Raw genomic sequence first — 20,463 nt, forward strand, 5'->3', positions numbered from 1 at the left:
ACTGGAATACATATACAAACATAGGCTCTTGTATTTTAGTTTTGGCACATGCATGATATCTGCATTCAAAAATGGTTTTTCTTCATAATGTCAAGTAAATGCTTGGAACCTTAGTTACAAGGCAACACCTCTGCATGTTAGAATCGCATTTTCTTTCTCTCTTTTGCACTTTTACAAGTACTCAGCTTCCTATGAAAGCCATTTGCATCTTTGCATCACTGACCATTTGAAAAGCTACACAGCCGGTTCACAAATAGCTTAGGCGTTTGATCGACTTATCTTATTGCATCATTTGTCCCAAAACGCTCACCCTAAACCTTAAGCTTCCAGATTCTTGACACTTCAAGCACGCTTCAGTTCAGCTACAGACATTAAGACACAACCAAATAAACTGAACCGACAATTAGGTCAGGGAAAGAATGGACGACGGTAATTCTTGTGGTTGACTGTGACGTACTAAGTGTAATGTAAATTTATTTGAGTTCAAGTGGACAAGAGATAACCCTTTCCATCAGTGGGATCTGAACTACCCTAGAATTATGCGCCCAATTCTCTACCAATTGAGCTATGATGGAAGACTCTTCCCCATACACTTCATTGGGTATATCTGTGCATGTAATTCCTGGGAGTGTTAGCAAGCGCTGCTCGTAGGCCAGGCGGTGAGTGCAGAACACTTTTTGCCAGAAGGCATCTCATGACACATGATCTTTGCACGAGGCAGCAGCTGACCAATAAAGCTTAAGGTGTATTACACAAAAGGCATTGAGTCCACTGTGGCAAGTCCCTCAGCGTGAACGAATGGGTTCAGATCCCACCGACGGAAAGGAAGATTTTTCGTCCACTTCATTTCAGTTTACGTCACAATTGCACGCTACATTTAAAGACATTGATTAACCTCCTCTATCTGTTCTCTGGCCTAATTCTTTGTTGGATTTATTTGGATGTGCCCGATATATAAATGAGCTCCCCGGAACAAATTCTCCGTTTTTCTTGTAGACATATTGATATATACATTATTTTGCATGAACCAGGGCAGGACGCTAAATTTTGCCCTCTGTTTTACATGTTCCTTAGTCGATCAGTATCATGTGTACATAAAGTCTTGCTTATATATTCTCGGGAATATTTGAAATTCTGTTATTCAATGTACTCCAGCTTCTGTATAGTACCTGGTGAAGTGGAATTACATAGACTCCTGCACTCTTTTTCCTTCTTTAGAATATTGTTGCCACACTAAAAATTGAGGTGCTCCTTTTAAAAGCTATTTTGTATCTATAGGTCCATGAGCTGTTGCTATCCACAGTTAAAACTCTTATCTATGAAACACGATTTAACGAAATTTCCCAGTCTAACGAAGAAATTTCAATTCTCCGGCAGATACTTATAAAGTTCGATGTTGCCATCTACCCGAATTAGCGAATGTATGGCAACTTGCCACCAAGTCCAATTTAGCAACGGTTTTCTTGTAATAAATGGGTAAAAAACAGTGATCTCTTTTGTATTTAGACATAGATTGTTTTTCTTCAGGCAGGTGCTCTAAAGCCATCATGGAAAATATTTGACCGCTTCAGGCACGCCCCTAGTTTTATTTTTATGGGGCTGCATGCAACGCCTATGCACATAATGTACCCAGCAGCCGGCAGTGCTCTTACGTACCAGATGGCGCCAGGGGCGGCAGCAGTGCATTGCCCCTGTTAATGTTCCCACATGAGTCCATGGTAGTTGTTCTCATTATTTCATGGTTCATGCGACAGGCGGCACTGATTGTGTCCTCACAACAGTCTTGCTTGACCCGCTACACGATCATTGCATTCGTTGCTTTGCATAGCGCCGGCCTTCCATAGCCTCACGGGACCGTCTACCTGGTTCGCATCGCCTAGATGTGGAAGGCTTAGGTCCGGGCTGCTCCCGGGAATTTTTTTACGTGCACAGGCGTGGGTTAGCAATAAAGCACTGTCACGGTAGCTTTTAGGAGTCACTGTGTTACAGTTTTAGATCTCAAAGAACCGAAAAACCTTTTACTCCATTTTACAAAATAATTCGAGCATGGTTCACACTTCTTTAATCAAGTCTTAACTGTAAATTAAAGCTAGAAGTGCGCCCCATGTCTTTGAACCTGCACAGTGAAAGCACTTCTGAAGTCTTGCAATGCTTTTTTAACTGTTGGTGTATACTACAGAATTAATTATGGCAATAACTGCTCCATAGAGACTTTATATACTTTTTGTGTGCACCTTCAAAACCCTCAAAGACCTCAAACAAATTAAGTCCTGGTGGGTACTATTAGCACTCAGCAAGGCACAAATGTAGATGATAAAAGGCAATCACCCTTCTGCTGAAATTGATGGTGACATTTTGAACTACATTTCCGTTCATCTTGCCATTTTCCCTGCTCTCCTAGCACAGCTGTTAAAGAAATTCAACTGCAACAATCAATTGCGAAGACGCTCACAAATGCTGCCACAAGATTTGAATTTTTTTGTTTAACATAAGCAACCACTTTAGCTTGTTTTTTGAACTTGTACAGTACACTTGCAATAGAAATATAGTTCGCTGAAATATATACCTGTGGGAATGGTCGAGAAGATGTTCCTTCCTTATTTCTTTTCCAAAGGCCGCTGTTTTACTTTCTGGCATGCAGTTGCTATAATTTTCACTATTTCCTGCTTTTTTGGTGGCGTAAGAGTTGCAGCATTGTCTGAGGCATCTAGCCCGTCCTGGCTAAAGTTTTTCCAAGGAATTGCAACCGTGGAAGCAAAATATGGTGCCAGGTCTGTGCTACTTCCTGAGCTTTCAGTGACACTTGGAAAGCAAAAAGCGTTGCCTTAAAATACTTTTTGGACCAACACAGACCACAGCAAAACCATATATGGTATACAAAGTGTGGAATTCATGCGTGCTTTTTATGTAAAAGTTGCAACGTTTGAATACACTTGCCTGAAATCCACTCCCCATTGTATACTGTGGATGTGTGGGTGCCGATCTCGGTGCTTTCCACTAAGCAGCTCAACGCTTTTTTGTCGACCTCCATTCCATCTAGGAGATACACCTGCAAGCAGCAGAGTTCACATTTGTTATATTTTGTGCAGATATGACATGCAAATAATTGCCATATTCAGACTCCCTGTGGAGCGGGCAGCGTATGCTTTTTTTAAACTTCCTTATAAAATGCTATGTCATAGACATGAAAGAGGCAATATAACCATTTCCTCTGTAGGCAAATACTCTTCATCAAATTTACTATTAGTTGCTTGGAATTCACTTGCGAAAAGACCGGCATGATTGTGACGCATGGCGTAATGAAAGGTTCTAGATAATTTAGACCACCTGGGGTTCCTGGCCAAGATTGAACCCGCATCTTTTGGATCAGCAGCCAATTACCGTTACCCTAAGCTGTTGCCGCTGCTCATCAAGTTTATTCTTTCTACCTGTAGGCCGCAGGTAGAATACATAAATAAAACTAACATAAGCAATAAAGACATTTCATGGGATTTATAAAATCAGATGTTGAAGGCTTGCTAATATGAGAAGCAGTGGCAATGTCTGGTCATTGCAAACTTATTAGCCAGAACAAGGAGCTACACAAAGCAATCAGCGCGGTGTTTGTACACTCGTAAGAGAAAATTACAGGTTAAAAATATGGCAAGGAAAATGCAGTATGCCCTTCCTGGTTTTCGACTTCAATAGGGATGTATTACGAATCGTTCGCGTTAGCTCGAAATATATTTACAAACTAATTTCGTCATTGCCACACATATGAAATTTTACTGCTTTCCGAGTGTTTAAAGCAACTCGGAGTAAAAGGAAACAAAGGTAGGAACAGCCGTTGGAAGTTCGAGCTCACGCTGTCCTCTTGCCTTCTTTTCTACCACTACCTTTGTTTCCTTTTACTCTGAGTTGCGCTAAACGCTCAGAACGTCGTGGGATACCAACACGCCCAAGCTGCTACTCGTGTCTGCCCGCTGCTTTCTTTTTGAGGGCATCAACAATACTCACAACTGCAGTCTTTCGTAGTCTCGCCGTGACTCCATATCTTCACAGTCGTCTGAAATAAAAGAGGTAGATGCAGGGTGGCTTGTTTAAAAATGCCATAAAACTCTGGTTATCAAAAGACATACAATCAAAGCAACCCTAAATTGGTCTAACAAAAAATAGTAATAGAAATAAGAATTCTGCAAAATCTGCAAGGCGACGAATTAACGATGTGAGAATGAGACATCTAGCCAAATCATAGCAGCCTGCTACAATGGACACCCATACAAGTTCCTTCAATATGGAACTTCATATCCGAGACAACTGTCTTTTCGTCTGGGACTCACACTCAGGACCATGTCCTATCTAAGGTAGACATAGCCCCGCCTGAATGAAGTGGCTTGCAGGTGGCAGCATGAAGTTGCACTTATCATTGAGCTTAAAGCGAAAAGCAAAGGTCTGATAAAGAAATTTTGCAGTAACTTATGTGAGAACAGAAATGCAGATTCTTCCGACAAACTCATCTGTGCTGTGAATGCCACCATACGGAACCTCGGCTGCGATAAGATTTACGATGAATAGGACGTTCTTTGTGCTACGACGCAAAAGTTAGTAAGCGTGCAATTTACTGCCGACCTGATGTGCAAGGAGTTCGTGAAGTGTTCTGAATCCCCGTGCGCGAATTCAAAGCAGACAGGGTGCTATCCCTAATGACGAGTTTGTGGAGAGATATCCAGAAGAGAATGCCCTTCCAGCTTGTGCAAGCAGAGCTCCAGGTGAAGCTGAAATTCCGGGTAATGCGTGCGAACATTTGGGAACACATCTTTTTGGAAGATCACCCTCCATAGGCTGCAAGAATTAATGTGAAATTCAGTTGTGAGAGGTCGCAACAGTGAAGTAGACTGGCTGTGGATGACAATAAAAACTACCAATTTTGCTGCATGCGAGGGCGCGCTTTTCATTACCGGCAATGGCGGCCACGCCTCGATGGCTGTGCCATGCATAAAGTGCACCCGCGTGCTTACATCTGCCTCACGTCAGCCAACACCAGGAACTCAAAATTATTTATTCGTTGGGAATTAAGTGCACCTACGGAGTAAACTGCGTGCACAGTGGACACAAGAAGATATATCAAAAAGTTGCGCAGCTAACGGACCATACCAATACCCATATCCAATGCAGGCTTCAAGCTTTCTCAGTAAGATATTTTCCCCCAAAAAAGTTACGGCGTCAGTTGTGCCCGAGGGGTGTCGCGTGTCGGCCAATTTTTTTTGTGCTCACGGCCGAGAACTATAAGCAACTAGCGTTCCTAGTCTCGCCACCTTAAGTGGGACAGGACGGATATTCGTACTTGCCGATTTCTGCTCTACCATACATCGTGCGATGGTGGCGCTCGCTCAAAGCTCCGCACCAACATCGTTTCTTGCGAAGTGGTTCTGCTTACGGTATAAGCTACGACGAGAGCGCCCCGTACAGATCAACCTGGAAGCCTCTCTGGCACTGGCGGTGATTTTAACCTCGATGATCGAATGCTGTTGCTTGAAGAGCTCAACATACGTCATGTCGGGGTTTCTTGTCACCGCCTCCCATGTTTCGCCAAGTATGCTAACTTCTTGACAATCTTTCTGGTGAGAGAGTAACAAAAAAGAGCACAATATATATTCTGATGATGATGATGATGATGGTAGGTTTTAGTGGCGCAAGGGCAGCTCAGGCCAAAGAGCGCCAAACACAGGGTTACGATCGACTCAGGTAAAAAAACGTAGTACTCAAGGTGACGAATAAAATAAAACCGTGGTGTAGAGGGCCTAAAATAATTAAAGGAAAAGATTGTGTGCGACGGGTTTAAAAGCGGGCACAAGCTATGGGCTTTACGAAGTCGCACAGCCTCGGCAGCAGTCCTTGTCAAGACAAGGAGTGCGTGCTGCATGACGTGTGATCTAGAAATCTCAGTGACTCCCTCAAGATTGAGAGAAGGCTGAGATTAGCGAGAGTATGAAACGGAACGTAGGAAGCCTACGCTAGCTAAGAAGCTTAAAACACTTTTCGGGGGAACATGGGCTCGTCACCACGAAAAAAGGATGGGTGTGACGGTATGTGGGATTTGTACAGTTCTGGGAAGTGACGTCTCGTTTCTGGTTCGAGGCACCGACACATGATTAAAACATGAACGACGGACAGCGGATCAACACATTTTGCACAGTTCGGTGCTGGAGATTTATTTAAAAGATGTGAGTGTGTCGCGTGTGTGTGGCCGATCCTAAGTCTGCACAGAGCAACCTCCTGGTGTCTGTTACGTCTTTCGGTAGCGTATCGTCCGACAATCGGCTTTATTGTGTGCAGTTTCTTTTCGCTTGCCGCGTTCCATTCTTCTTGCCATTGCCTACGAATTTTCTTTCTGATGTGTGGCCTAAGGTCCTCATACGGGAAGACATCTATGTCTACTGAACTGCGGAGTGCAGCTGACTTCGCAAGTTGGTCCGCTGCCTCATTTCCAGCTATGTTGCAGTGTCAAGGTATCCAGCAGTGCGTAATTTTAAGCTTGGATTTGTGAGCAGTCATGATGCATTTTAGAAGAGAGTTCATAACTGGATTTTTGCTTATTTGACCGGAGGACAACGCAGTAACTGCACTGAGGGAATCTGTGTATATGACGGAGGCTGGTTCTTTCTTCTTTGGGATGTGCCTTACAGCTAGTAGTATGCCATAGCATTCGGCTGTAAATATGCTGGTATGTTCATTCATTGTTTCAGATTGAGAGAACTCAGGACCGTGTGCTGCGCATGCGACTGCAGAGGACTTAGAAGCATCTGTGTAGTACTCAGCACACCTGTATTTCGCCTGTAAGTACATGAAGTGTTGGCTTATTGCAACCTGGGGGCCATGCTTCCCTACCTCTAGGAATGAGATGTCACAGTTGACAGCCTGTATTGCCCACGGGACCACAGTGTCCTTATGAGAGCTTAGTTGAAGATTGGCAACTGGTATGTCCAGGCTTTCAAGGTGCGAAGCTACTCTGATAGGATATGGTGGCATAGCTGATGGTCGCCTCGAAAACAGGTGGGCATTTGATGTGTGCTGCGACATGGGTGGTCAGCATGGGAGAGCACCTTAGAGGCGTAAGTGATGCTTGTAAACTGTCTTCGTCGTTGTAATGACCATCGGTCCGCCTCAACATAGAGGCTAGCTACCTGGCTGGTTCTGAAGGCGCCAGTGGCCAGACGAAGCCCAAGGTGGTGCACTGGGTCAAGCATCTTTAGTGCAGATCTCGACGCTGATTCGTACACCACGGAACCGTAATCAATACGTGATTGCACTACACTGCTCAGTAGGTTCAGCAGACAGTCACGATCTGTACCCCATGACTGATGCGAAAGAATCTTGAGTAAGTTTAAAGCTTTCAAGCATTTTAATCGTAGCTGCTTGATATGTGTGACAAAGGTCAACTTCTCATCAACCACAACACCTAGGAATTTGTGGTCTTTCTTAACGACTATGGTTTGTCCACTTATTGAAATGTTGGGGGCTGGCCTAATGCCACGTAGTTTAGAAAAAAGTAAGCAGACAGTTTTCGCACAGTTAAATTTAAAACCATTTCTGTCTGCCCAGCTTGAGAGTTTATTTACTGCCAACTGAATTTGACGTTCACAGATGGCCAGGTTGCACGATTTGAAGCTGATCTGAACATCATCCACATATACTGAGTAAGAGATTGTTTTGGGCAGTACACTACTTAGGGAATTCATTTTAACAATGAAGAGCGTGCAACTAAGAACTCCACCTTGGGGCACACCATTTTCCTGCGTAAACCGCTTTGATAAGGCGTTTCCAACACGAACCACGAAAGTACGTTCAGAGAGGTAACTTTCAATAGTGTTGAGCATGTTTCCTGACACTCCAAGAGAATGCAGATCACGGAGAATCCCGTAACGCCATGTGGTGTCGTAAGCTTTCTCCAGGTCAAAGAATACAGAGAGGCAGTGTTGCTTCTGAATGAAGGCGTCCCTGACATAAGACTCGAAGGCTACGAGCTGATCAGTTGTCGACCGGCCAGACCTAAATCCAGCTTGACGTTGGTCAAGAAGGCCATTAAATTCTAGGTAATACACAAGGCGGCGATTAACCATTTTTTCAAATACCTTGCACAAGCAGCTAGTTAACGCAATAGGCCCGTAACTGGCAGCAAGTGTGGCTTCTTTTCCTTGTTTAAGGATGGGTATGATAACGGCCTCTTTCCAGGCTTTGGGTAGACGCCCAGAGGACCATATGTTGTTGAACAGAAAGAGAATGGTGTCAAGTGTGTCTTCATGTGTGTTTCAGCATGCCATACGTAATCCTGTCTGGGCCTGCTGCTGAGTTGCCACATGTTCTCAGAGCCGCCTTTAATTCCTCTATAGTAAATGGGCTATTGTACCCTCCTGCGGTTGGCCTTCTGTCACGGATAGGTTTACGTTCCTCAGCAAGCTTGTGTCGCTTAAATGAGTCTGTATAATGTGCTGAGCTGAAGATATACTCAAAATGTTGGCCTATGGCTTCTGCTTGGTGTTCCAGTGTATCACCAGCGGTACTCACAAGAGGCACTGGATGGGCACTCTGTCCTTGAAGAGCTCTAACTCTATTGTACACTTTGTGCGTATCAGTGTAGGAGTTAACTGAGGATAGAAATGACTGCCAGCTCTGCCGTTTAGATTCACGTCGCATACGCCTGCCGTTTGCTTTGGCACACTTGAAATCAAATAAGTTGTCAGCTGTAGGATACCTGCGGAATTTCGACCATGCTTTGTTTTGATTATCACGGGCATTTTGGCATTCCGCATTCCACCATGGTCTTCGTTTGTTTTGTGTCTTGTTAGATGTCTGTGGCATCGATTGCTCTGCAGCCTGTATAATATGTAGTGTGATCAAGGCTTGGCATGCATCAATATCTAGGTTTTCAATTGATGAGCGCGACAATTTTGAAAGTTCTCGGAATTTCATCCAGTCAGCACCCTGCTCTCTAAACCTGATAGCGTTTACTATGAGATTTGTGTTTCCTGTGTGTTTCAAACAAACAGGAAAGTGATCACTTCCGTAGAGGTTTCGAATAGCAGCCCACTCGGTGGTTGCCAAGAGTGAGGGAGAGCCGATTGCAAGATCTATTGCTGTGTATGAATTGTGCGCTACATTAAAGTACGTTTTGCTATTTTCTATTAAATATACAGGAGCCAGAGGACAGGAGGTAGTTTTCGATTAACGAACCTCGGGAATCAGTTCGTCTACATCCCCATAGAGGATGGTGCGCATTAAAATCTCCAACCAACAGGAATGGATGCGGAAGCTGGTCGATGAGTTTTTCAAATTCCTCAACAGAGAGGTGGTAGTCCGGGGGGATATATAGCGAGCACACAGTTATTATTCGACCAAAATTTAGGGTTCGTATTGCAACTGCCTCTAAATGAGTAAGTATATTGAGGCTTTGACACGGCACTGCTTTCTGCACCACGATAGCGACACCGCCAGACGAATGGGCAGTGCCTTGCCTGTCCTTTCGGTATACCATATATCTTTTCAGAAAGTTTGTGCGTGTTGGGTTTAAGTGCGTTTCCTGCAAGCAAAGTATGTTGGGTTGATGTTCGGCAAGTATTTCATAGATGTTGTCTAGGTTCTTAAGTAGTCCTCTGCAGTTCCAGTGAATGATAGTCTCGGCAGCCATTTTTTTCGGTGAGGAGAGGAGAGCCACTTATTCAGACCTCACCGCCTTTGTGAGGCGGCTGGACTGGAGGGTGTTTCTTTCCTTTGAGGCGGTCTAATGAGCTCCGCCTCACTTTGGGGGATGCCATCAGCGTCAGAGACGCTGAGGATCCAGGTGTCACCTCCATTGCTTCCGGTGGAGACGCGGAGGCTGATGGAGGTTTGTCAAGAGGGACAGGATCCCTTTCATTTGTGGGTGTCGTCCCTGAGGTCTGTGAGAAATTGACCTCCGGGACTTTGGAGGTTGGTGCAGGCGGGGGCTGCTTGGTGGGGGGCTGTGATGGGCACGCATCAGCAAAGCTGTACTGTGTGGCCACCGTAACTAGACGCCGCCCGGCCCCCCGGCGCGCTGCGTCAGCGTACGATCTTCCGGAGAGAAGAGAGAGCTTCTTCCGGGCTTCAGAAAATGTGATGTTTTCTGTCACTTTCAACTGTATTATTTGTTTTTCCCGTTTGAACATCTCACATGTCCGAGAATACGCGGCATGGGACCCGTGACAGTTAGGGCACTCAGCATGTGTAGTGGTACAGTTCTCGGTAGGGTGCTCGTGGGCACCACACTTCGCGCATGTGAGTTTTCCACGACATGTGTTAGAACCGCGTCCATACTTCTGGCACTTGAAGCACCTTCTAGGGCTCGGTATATAGGGGCGGACTTTACAGTGAATGAACGCCGCTTTCACTGATTCGGGCAGGGTGGAGCGATTAAACGTCAAGATGATGTGGGGCTTCACCACCTCTTCACCATTCCGCCTGATGGTGATCCGACGGATGGCGACTACACCTTGCTCTCGGAAGCCTTCGAGGAGGTCAGTTTCGGTCTCTCGCATTAGGTCACGTTGTGAAATGACGCCTTGGACAGAGTTCAGGCTGCGGTGAGGGGTGATGGACACATTTAAGTGAGCAAACTGCTTCTGTTTCAGGAGGGTGTCTGAGAGATCTTTCTGGGTCACTTCAACCAGAAGATCACCAGATGAGAGTTTCTTAGCGTCATACTTTTTGCCTACCAGGTTTTCAAGGGTTCTCGCGATCAGGAAAACAGACAGTGCCGCAATCGAGTCCTTATCTGCAAGAGAGTGTACGATCAGGAAGCGGGGAAAGTGGTCACAATCAGTTCGGTTTCTTTTGGAGCTTTCATCGGTGCGGTTCCTTTTCAGGGACCGATCGTTGGAAGGGGGGAAAGATTTTGCCATGTGGAGCGTTAGATGTTCGGCGGCGATGGTGGCCATCCACCACCGAGCCCATCAAGGGGACGCTACAAGGTAAAACACTTGGAGTCGCCAGCCATACATCGCCGCTATAACCAAATATAACTACCCAAGGTTGGGCAACTACACAAGGTTAACCCTTGCCGCCATGAAGAACGGAAGTAAAAAGAAGTGAGGAGGAGACAGGAAAGGCTAAAAGTGGGAGAGAAAGACGAAGACATGGGTCAGAGAGAGATAGGAAGAGGCGACTGCCGATTTCCCCTGGGTGGGTGAGCCCAGGGGTGCCGTCTACGTGAAGCCGGGGCCAAAGGGGTGTGTTGCCTCAGCCGGGGGGCCTTAAAGGTCCAATCACCCGGCGTCGGCTCAACCCCCAGGATCCCCTTTTCCTCGGACACGGCAATGCCACGCACGGCTAGGCGTGGGAGGGGGTCGAAACCCCCCCGTTAGCTCGGGTCCGTGGTGTCGCTACACACCAAACGCCTTATTCGCAGACGCCCCTGCGGGGACAATATATATTCTCTGCGCACACATTCCGTCGAAGGTCATGCCTGAAACACAACTTAGAAGAGTGTAGGTGTTGGCTAGTTGGCGATCCATCATTAACCGTACAAAACAAACAGAACGAAAATGGAGAAAACACGACGAGGCACAGTCAACTACTTGTTTAATCAGACAGACGTCAAGCTTATATAGATTACACGCACGCCTGCATTCGAAATCAAGAAGGAAAAAAACACAATAAAAACACAGAGCAACCTTCAACAACTGCATGATACAACTGCCGAGAAAAACACGTAATAAAAAGACAGACCCTCCGCGGCAGTCTATGCTAATCGTCCATGATGGCTCACCCGAAGTTCGCGGGACCGAATACCAGCCGCGGTGGCTGCATTTTCGATGGAGGCGAAAATGTTGGAGGCCCGTGTACTCAGATTTACGTGCACTTTAAAGAACCCCAGGTGGTCGAAATTTCCGGATCCCTCCACTACGGCGCCTCTCATAATCATACCGCTGTTTTGGGACGTTAAACCCCAGATATTATTATTATAAGGTTTATAGATGCGAAGCATTGCTTATACTTGAGCGCAGTGGCGTAGCCAGGGGAGGGGAGCACACCGGGTCCGCCCCCCCTCCCCCTGAATTTTTTCTGGCGTGTGTTACAGAGCACGAAATGACACGCGACCACACTTCACTGCCCGGACCCCACGCCAGAACAAGGGCAAGCTCCCCCCCCCCCCGAAAGAAACGCCAGGCCTGCGCTTAAAGCGCAGCACAGTCACAGCGAAAGCTGGTAGAGCGGCATTTCTAGATCCCGTTACAAATTCTCTTGTGGCTACTAATACAAGTACACTAGCAACTTACCCACTACGCCACGAATCGTAATTTTTGCGAAGTTGGGAAGCGCCCACCACGACATTATTCGTTATTGTGTTGAGAAGCGGGGTACCCACTGTAAGGTATTATGTGCACTTTGTTTATGCGACGGTTGACGACGATGAAGAATTATGGCTGAGCCCTTTGTAATGGGTTGGAAGCTTTAAACGACCCACTAGTTAGGTAATTCACTATGTGTGACGCTAGGTCGTTACTTAACTGTCCCACCTCGCTTTATAAAGAGCGCCAAGGCATGATAGCGAATGTGAACAATGGTTATGGTGAGTGACTGTATAGGGGCCTAAAGTTGCTCGCGCTAAGATCGGGTAAAACATAGAAGTAATAAAATCATGAGAGTAACGTGAAACATGTGCATAGATAATGAATGGCAAGTGGTCCTGACGACAAAACAATGGGGATATGGTGGGAGCACGAATGCCTCATGAAGTCCTTTGAGGCCAAAGTCAGGGAGAAAGTGCTTTCTCTAATGTAACAACCGTAGCAACAACCTCTTTCAGAGGTTGCACTACGGATTCCCTGGGTATATGACGTAAAAGCTATCGACTTCTTTAAAAACGTGAATCGTGACTGATGTCTAAAAACAGGTTCCCTACCGACGAACATTTATGGGTGAAATGGTAATTGTTGTCGGTAGGGTAATAGGAAGTGTTGTTTTCTAAGAGTTTCTAGTTGATTACACTGTATTAAAATGTGAAGCACGTTTAGTGCTTCACCACATCTCACATGGGTGGATCACCGCCGGACAGAAGGTGTGATTATGTACTGGGTGTGTCCTAGTCTTATCCGGTAAGTGTTACTTCTGTGTGGCGTGACTTTGATACTGGCGGCCAATATGCGATACGTGGCTTGATGAGATGAAATTTATTTTGTGTTTGCCTGTCCCACGACCGCTGCCAGTGGTCTCTGAGCTTTCTTTTAAGGAAAGGTTTTAAGTCAAGTGAAGGCACTGCTATGGATGTATTGGTGGCAGCGTTTTCGTGGACAGAAGCAGCTAGCTGGTCCGCCAACACATTTCCCCCGATCTCGCGGTGCCCTCGCACCCAGCACACTACAACATGTTGTTTTAGCGTGTAGAGCGTACATAATAGCGAGTAAAGAGACACAAGGACAGGATTTTTATGTTTTTTCAGGGTTTTCAAAGCTTTTACGACACTCAGAGAATCCGTGTATATGACTGTACGTATTAATTATAATTCCTTAATGTGTTTAACGGCCACAAGTATCGCGTAAGCTTCTGCGGTGAGGATACTTGAATTAGGATTCAGAATATCGGACTCGGAAAAGGATGGACCAACGGCTGCATAGGACACACCAGTATGAGACTTTGAAGCATCCGTAAAGAATTCAAGACAGGTGTACTTGTGCTGCAATTCGAGAAAGTGAAAACGTATACGTGCAATAGGTGCGTGTTTCGTTACTTCTACAAAGGAAACGTCACAGTCTATGAGCTGCCACTGCCACGGCGGCAGATATGCAGCGGGAGCCATCAACCCGTGCTCATGAAGTGGCACGCCCGTTTCCTCAGCCATGGCCCTCACACGAAGTGACTAGGGCTGTCTCACCGCAGGACGATTGTTAAACAGGGCAGAACTCGACAAATCATTGACGGTAGAGTGTGCGGGATGTTCTTTGTCGGCGTTAACTTTCAGGTAATATAAAAAGGACATGCAAGATCTCTGTAGGTGGAGCGACCACTCGTTGCACTCAACGTAGAGGCTTTCTACGGGGCTGGTTCGAAACGCACCCGTAGAAAGGCGAATACCTAGATGCTGAACAGGATCAAGCATCTTGAGGGCGCTTGGTGTCGCAGACTGATAAACAACGGCCCCGTAATCTAGGCGCGTGCGAATGAGGCTTCTGTATAGATTGATCAGGCACTTCCTGTCACTGCCCCATGCAGTGCGTGCCAGCACTTTTAAGATGTTCATTGTTTTCATACACTTGTTTTTTATATGCTTGATGCGTGATATAAAGGTGAGTTTGGAGTCCAGAATTAGGCCTAGAAATTTATGTTCCGCCTCTACTGGTAACCGCTGGCCATACAAGACAATTTCGGGATTCGGGTGGAGGCCTCTCTCTCTGGAAAAGAGAACACAGGTGCTTTTTTGTGGACTTAACCTGAACCCGTTTTCGTCTGCCCATTTAGCCACCTTGTTCAGACAGAGCTGAACATGCCGCTCACACATAGCAAGATTGCAAGACCTAAAGCCGATCTGGACATCATCCACATATGTGGCATATAATATGTTATGTGGGATGCAGAGCCGTAAGGAATTCATTTTTATATTAAAAAGGGTGCAACTCAGCACACCACCCTGCGGTACACCAGTTCCCTCAACAAATGGTCGGGAGCAAACATTGCCCACTCGAACACAAAATGTGCGATTCGATAGATAACTTTCGACTATGCTGAACATCCTACCTCACACACCTAAGTGTGAGAGGTCTCTCAGTATTCCAGAGCGCCATGTTGTATCGTACGCTTTTTCCATGTCAAGGAATACCGAGAGGAAAAATTGCTTGTGGACAAATGCTTCGCGAATCTGTGACTCAATGCAGATTAAGTGGCCGATTGTGCATCGACCCTCTCGAAATCCGCACTGGTATGGGTCTAGTAATTTATTCGTTTCGAGGAAAATGTATTAACCGGCAGGTTATCATTTTTTCGAAGACTTTACATAGGCAACTTGTTAGCGCGATGGCTCTGTAACTACTGACAGAGGATGGATCTTTGCCCTCTTTATTATTATGATTACGTTTAATTGGCGCAAGGGCATCTAAGGCCAAACAGCGCCAGTACAAGTGTCAGTTTCAGTGTAGTTATCTAAAATCACTGGTTATAATAATTGCTGTGCAGGGGCATATCTATAAAATATATAAAACTACGGTGTCTTAAAATGAATATCTATTTCATTACAAGGCCTTGATATCGTTGGCTGCAGGTTCTCACGGTAAATGAGTCGGCAAGGTCCAAGTACCTCACTGCCGAATTCTTGCCTGCGCAAGAGCTGCGAGGGCTCGGACGTATTTCAACACGCCCGGCAACAGGCTGTACCTCTTATGTGAGGCCCAGCGTGGTGACTAGGGCGGTATGATACCATTTCTAAAAACTTGATTTTTGCAAAGTATTTAAAAAGTCGCTTATGGTTAAACATTGGGTCGAGTGATAAGAATAGCGCGGGATGAAGTGGAATATATTATAGCGGTAAAGTTCCCTAAAATGGGTCAGTCGCTCTTGGTGAAGCGCGGAGTATTCAATCAGGACATGCAGAATGGTTATTCTTTGCACAGTGCATACACATCGGTGGATCACTGCCTGTCAGGAGATGTTTATGTGTGGCATAGGTGTGGCCTATCCTGAGAAGTGCTAGGGTGACTTCGGTGAATCTGTTGAGTTTTTGTGGGATAGGTTTTTTTATTTGCGGTTTTACTAGATGGAGCTTGTTGTCGACTTGTTTGTCCCATTCAGCTTGCCAGTGTCTACGTAGCGCTCTCCGTACAAAAGGTTTAGGTCCACACCAGGAATAGAATTTACATCTATAGTGTGCCGACTAGCTGGTTCTCGGGCATTCTTGTCCACTATTTCATTGCCTGCGATCCCAGAGTGACCTGGCACCCAGCATAGAACTGTAGAAAGGTTTAAGTTATAGTTAGTTAGTTATTTAGTTAAGTTGGTTTTATTGGCGCCGACTACGGCTATGCTGCGCCAGCCACATGGTGAGAGAAGGAGAGAAAAGCGAAACAAAAAGAACAAAAGCCAATAAACTGTACTCTAGGTAACGTACACTATGACCGTGACTATGAGAATGTGGTCGTCTATGACATATGGGGTGGAATGAAAAGTGCAGTGTGGCTGTAGAAAGGCCTAAGATCACTCGCTGTATAGATGCGTAAAATATACTGTCATCATCATCATCATCAGCCTGTCTACGCGCACTGCAGGGCAAAGGCCTCTCCCATGTTCCGCCAATCAACCCGGTCCTGTGCTTTCTGCTGCCACGTTATACCTGCAAACTTCTTAATCTCATCTACCCACCTAATTTTCTGTCTCCCCCTCACGCGTTTGCCATCTCTTGGAATCCAGTCAGTTACCCTTAATGACCACCGGTTATCCTGCCGACGTGCTACGTGCCCGGCCCATATCCATTTCTTCTTCTTGATTTCAACTATGATGTCCTTAACCCCCGTTTGTTCCCTGACCCACTCTGCTCTCTTCCTGTCTCTTAAGGTTACACCTACCATTTTCCTTTCCATCGCTCGCTGCGTCGTCCTCAATTTAAGTTGAACCCTCTTTGTAAGTCTCCAGGTTTCTGCTCCGTAGGTAAGTACCGGTAAGATGCAGCTGTTATATGCCTTCCTCTTGAGGGATAGTGGTAGATTACCATTCATGATTTGATAATGCTTGCCGAATGATCCCCAACCCACCCTTATTCTTCTAGTTATTTCACTCTCATGGTTCGGCTCCGCGGTTACTACCTGTCCTACGTAGACGTACTCCTTTACAACTTTCAGTGTCTCGCCACCTATCGTAAAGCGCTGTTCTCTGCCAAGATTGTTCCACATTACTTTAGTTTTATGCATATTAATTTTCAGACCTACTCTTCTACTTTCCGTATCCAGTTCAGTAATCATGAGCTGTAATTCGTCTCCCGCGTTACTCATCAATGCAATGTCATCAGCGAATCGTAGGTTACTGAGATGCTCTCCATTAACTCTTATCCCTAACTCTTCCCAATCTAGGGCCCTGAAAACCTCCTGTAAACACGCGGGGAATAACATTGGAGAGATCGTGTCTCCCTGCCGTACGCCCTTCTTTATTGGGATTCTGTCGCTTTCTTTATGGAGGACTATAGTGGCTGTGGATCCGCTGTAGATTTCTTCCATTATGTTTATATAGGCTTCGTCGATGCCTTGATTCCGCAGTGCCTGCATGACTGCTGATGTCTCCACCGAATCAAATGCCTTCTGGTAATCTATGAAGGCTATGTATAGGGGTTGGTTGTATTCCGCGCATTTCTCTATCACCTGATTGATAGTATGAATATGGTCTATTGTTGAGAATCCTGTACGAAATCCTGCCTGGTCCATTGGTTGATTGAACTCTAATGTCGTATTAATTCTGTTAGCAATTACTTTTGTAAATAGCTTGTAGACAACGGACAGTAAGCTTATGGGCCTGTAATTTTTCAGGTCCTTGACGTCCCCTTTCTTATGGATCAAGATGATGTTGGCATTCTTCCAAGATTCTGGTATCCTCCCCGTCGAGAGGCACTTCGTATACAGGGTGGCCAATTTCTCTAACATAATCTCTCCACCGTCTTTCAACAGGTCTGATGTCACCTGACCCTCACCAGCTGCTTTGCCTCTTTGCATTCCCTTTAGGGCTTTCTTTACTTCTCCTGTCAATACTGGAGGGATGTCAGATTCCTCTGCGCTATTACTCCTTCTTACGTTATCATCCTGACTGTCTCGGCTGCTGTACAGATCTCTGTAAAACTCTTCCGCTACCTCAACTATTCTATCCATATTGGTTGTGACCTTGCCATCCTTGTCCCTTAATGCATACATCTGATTTTTGCCTACGCACTGTTTTGTCTTCGTAGCTTTGAGGCTTCTTCCGTTCTTTAGAGCATGCTCAATTCTCTCCATATTATACTTTCTTATGTCGGCCACTTTACACCTATTGATCAACTTCGAAAGCTCCGCCAGCTCTATTTTGTCTGTTGCATTTGAGGCTTTCATAGCTTGACGTTTCTTAATGAGGTTTTTCGTCTCTTGGGATAGCTTACCAGTGTCCTGTCTAACGACTGTACCCCCGACTTCCACTGCACACTCCTTGATGATACTAGTCAGATTATCATTTATTGCGTCAACGCTAAGGTCGGTTTCCTCGGTTAAAGCCGCGTACCTATTCTGAAGTGAAACTCTTAATTCCTGAACTTTCCCTCTCAGAGCTAGTTCATTAATCGGCTTCTTGCGTATCAGCTTCTGCCGTTCCTTCCTCACGTCAAGTTGAATTCTAGATCTTACCATTCTATGGTCACTGCATCGGATCTTGTTAACTACTTCCACATCCTGTACAATGCCCGGGTGGCCGCACATTATGAAGTCTATTTCATTTTTAGTTTCGCCATTAGGACTCCTCCACGTCCACTTACGAGTAGCCCGTTTTCTGTAGAAGGTATTCAAGATGCGTAAATTATTGCGTTCTGCAAACTCTACTAGTAACTCCCCTCTGGCGTTTCTAGAGCCGATCCCATATTCCCCAACTGCATGATCTCCAGCCTGCTTCTTGCCTTCCTTTGCATTAAAGTCGCCCATCAGTACAGTATACTGTGTCTTTACCTTACTCATTGCTGATTCTACGTCTTCGTAGAAGCGTTCAACCATTTGATAATCATGGCTGGATGTAGGCGCGTAGGCCTGTACCACCTTCATCTTGTACCTCTTATTTAACTTAATTACGATACATATCACCCTCTCATTAATGCTATAGTATTCCTCTATATTGCCAGCTATATCTTTATGAATAAGGAACCCCACTCCTAGTTCTCTTCTGTCGGCTAAGCCACGATAGCATAGGACGTGTCCGTTCTTCAGCACTGTATAAGCCTCCTGTGGCCTCCTAACCTCACTGAGCCCTATTACATCTCATTTAACACCCTCTAATTCCTCGAATAGTACAGCTAGACTCGCCTCACTAGATAAAGTTCTAGCGTTATACGTAGCCAAATTCAGATTCGAATGGCGGCCTGTCCGTACCCAGAGATTCTTATCACCCTCTGCTGCGTCGCAGGTTTGACCGCCGCCTTGGTCAGTTGCTTCGCAGCCGCTGGGGACTGAGGGCCAAGGGTTAATTGATGTATTCATGTGGGAGGTAGTGGCCAAGTACATCACCAGGGTGGCCAATCCTGCTCTGGTGAGGGAGTGCATTGCTGGCTGTGGTCGCCAGTGAGGCTGCACCCCAGGCCTTTTTACACAATTCCATCATCACGCGGATTTTTTTTTTAATCCGGTTGGGAATTGTCCGGCACCGGGATTCGAACCACGGACCTCTTGCATGCGAAGCTGATGCTCTACCACTAGGCCATCGCTGCAACCAAAACGAAATAAAAAAAGAAATAGAAATAATTGATGGATGACGTGACTATTCATAGACAGGAAAATAAAATAATAAAGGCATCAGCGCCGGTATTTTTGCAAGCAGAGAAGCGGATTAACGAATGTTGGTCGGTCGCCTGTTACATTATGGGTGTCTGAAATAAGAGCTGAAACACAATGCTGTGGCGCCACGGTATAGGATAAGAATTCAATGGGTCGCCGTGTACGCAGAAAAACAGCTCTTTCAATATGTTCTCCAAGCCGTGAGCGACTCTTCCGAATTTCGAACCTGACACGGTGGCTTTGTACAACTTGAAAGCAGCCTAGGTACCCTGAGCTTGAGCGCTACCAAATTAGTGCAGAATGGAGCTGCTTGTAAACCCTAAATTGTATCTCCTCTTCATTAAGCGTGAGATCACACAAAACAACTCTTACATTAGCGCGCTGTGTGAATCGTCGTTATTGGTGTGTCAGCCAATGCAGTAAGCGTGGTAATCAGAAGCGACGAACAGCTCTCCGGTGAAGCTGCTCGGGCCTACGCCGAACGAACTTACACGGACTTGACAATAGGCAATTGAAAGTAAAAATCCACTGCCTGCCGGACGTATCAAATAATACAAACAATATAAAAAGTCAAGGCGACGTTTCGGGATACGCTAAGCTGCTCGATGCGCGCTATTTGTGCAAAACTCCAATTCTGCATATCAGGAAAACTGCCTCGTAGGGAAAATATCCGAGTACACTGCGCATTCATGGGTCTTCGTCCAAAACTAAAACAGTCAATGGAAGTTGCTGACGTACCGGCAGTAACCATGCACGCGAGTATGGCGTTGGACTGTTGACCTCGAGATCGCGTGTTCGATTATAATGGCTTCGATGGCTAAACTTCGAGGGAGGCGCAGTGCGAAAACGCTCACCTACTTATATCGAAGTGCTGCATAACGAATCGCAGGTGGTAAAATTAAACCTCATTCCTGCTACAGAGCGTCCCTCATAATCATATATGCTGCGGTTTTGGCGCGGATACGCCAATAATTTAGTTAACAGTTGTTCAAAG

Source organism: Rhipicephalus sanguineus, chromosome 7, assembly GCF_013339695.2.
Source record: "Rhipicephalus sanguineus isolate Rsan-2018 chromosome 7, BIME_Rsan_1.4, whole genome shotgun sequence".
Taxonomy (NCBI): Eukaryota; Metazoa; Arthropoda; class Arachnida; order Ixodida; family Ixodidae; genus Rhipicephalus; species Rhipicephalus sanguineus.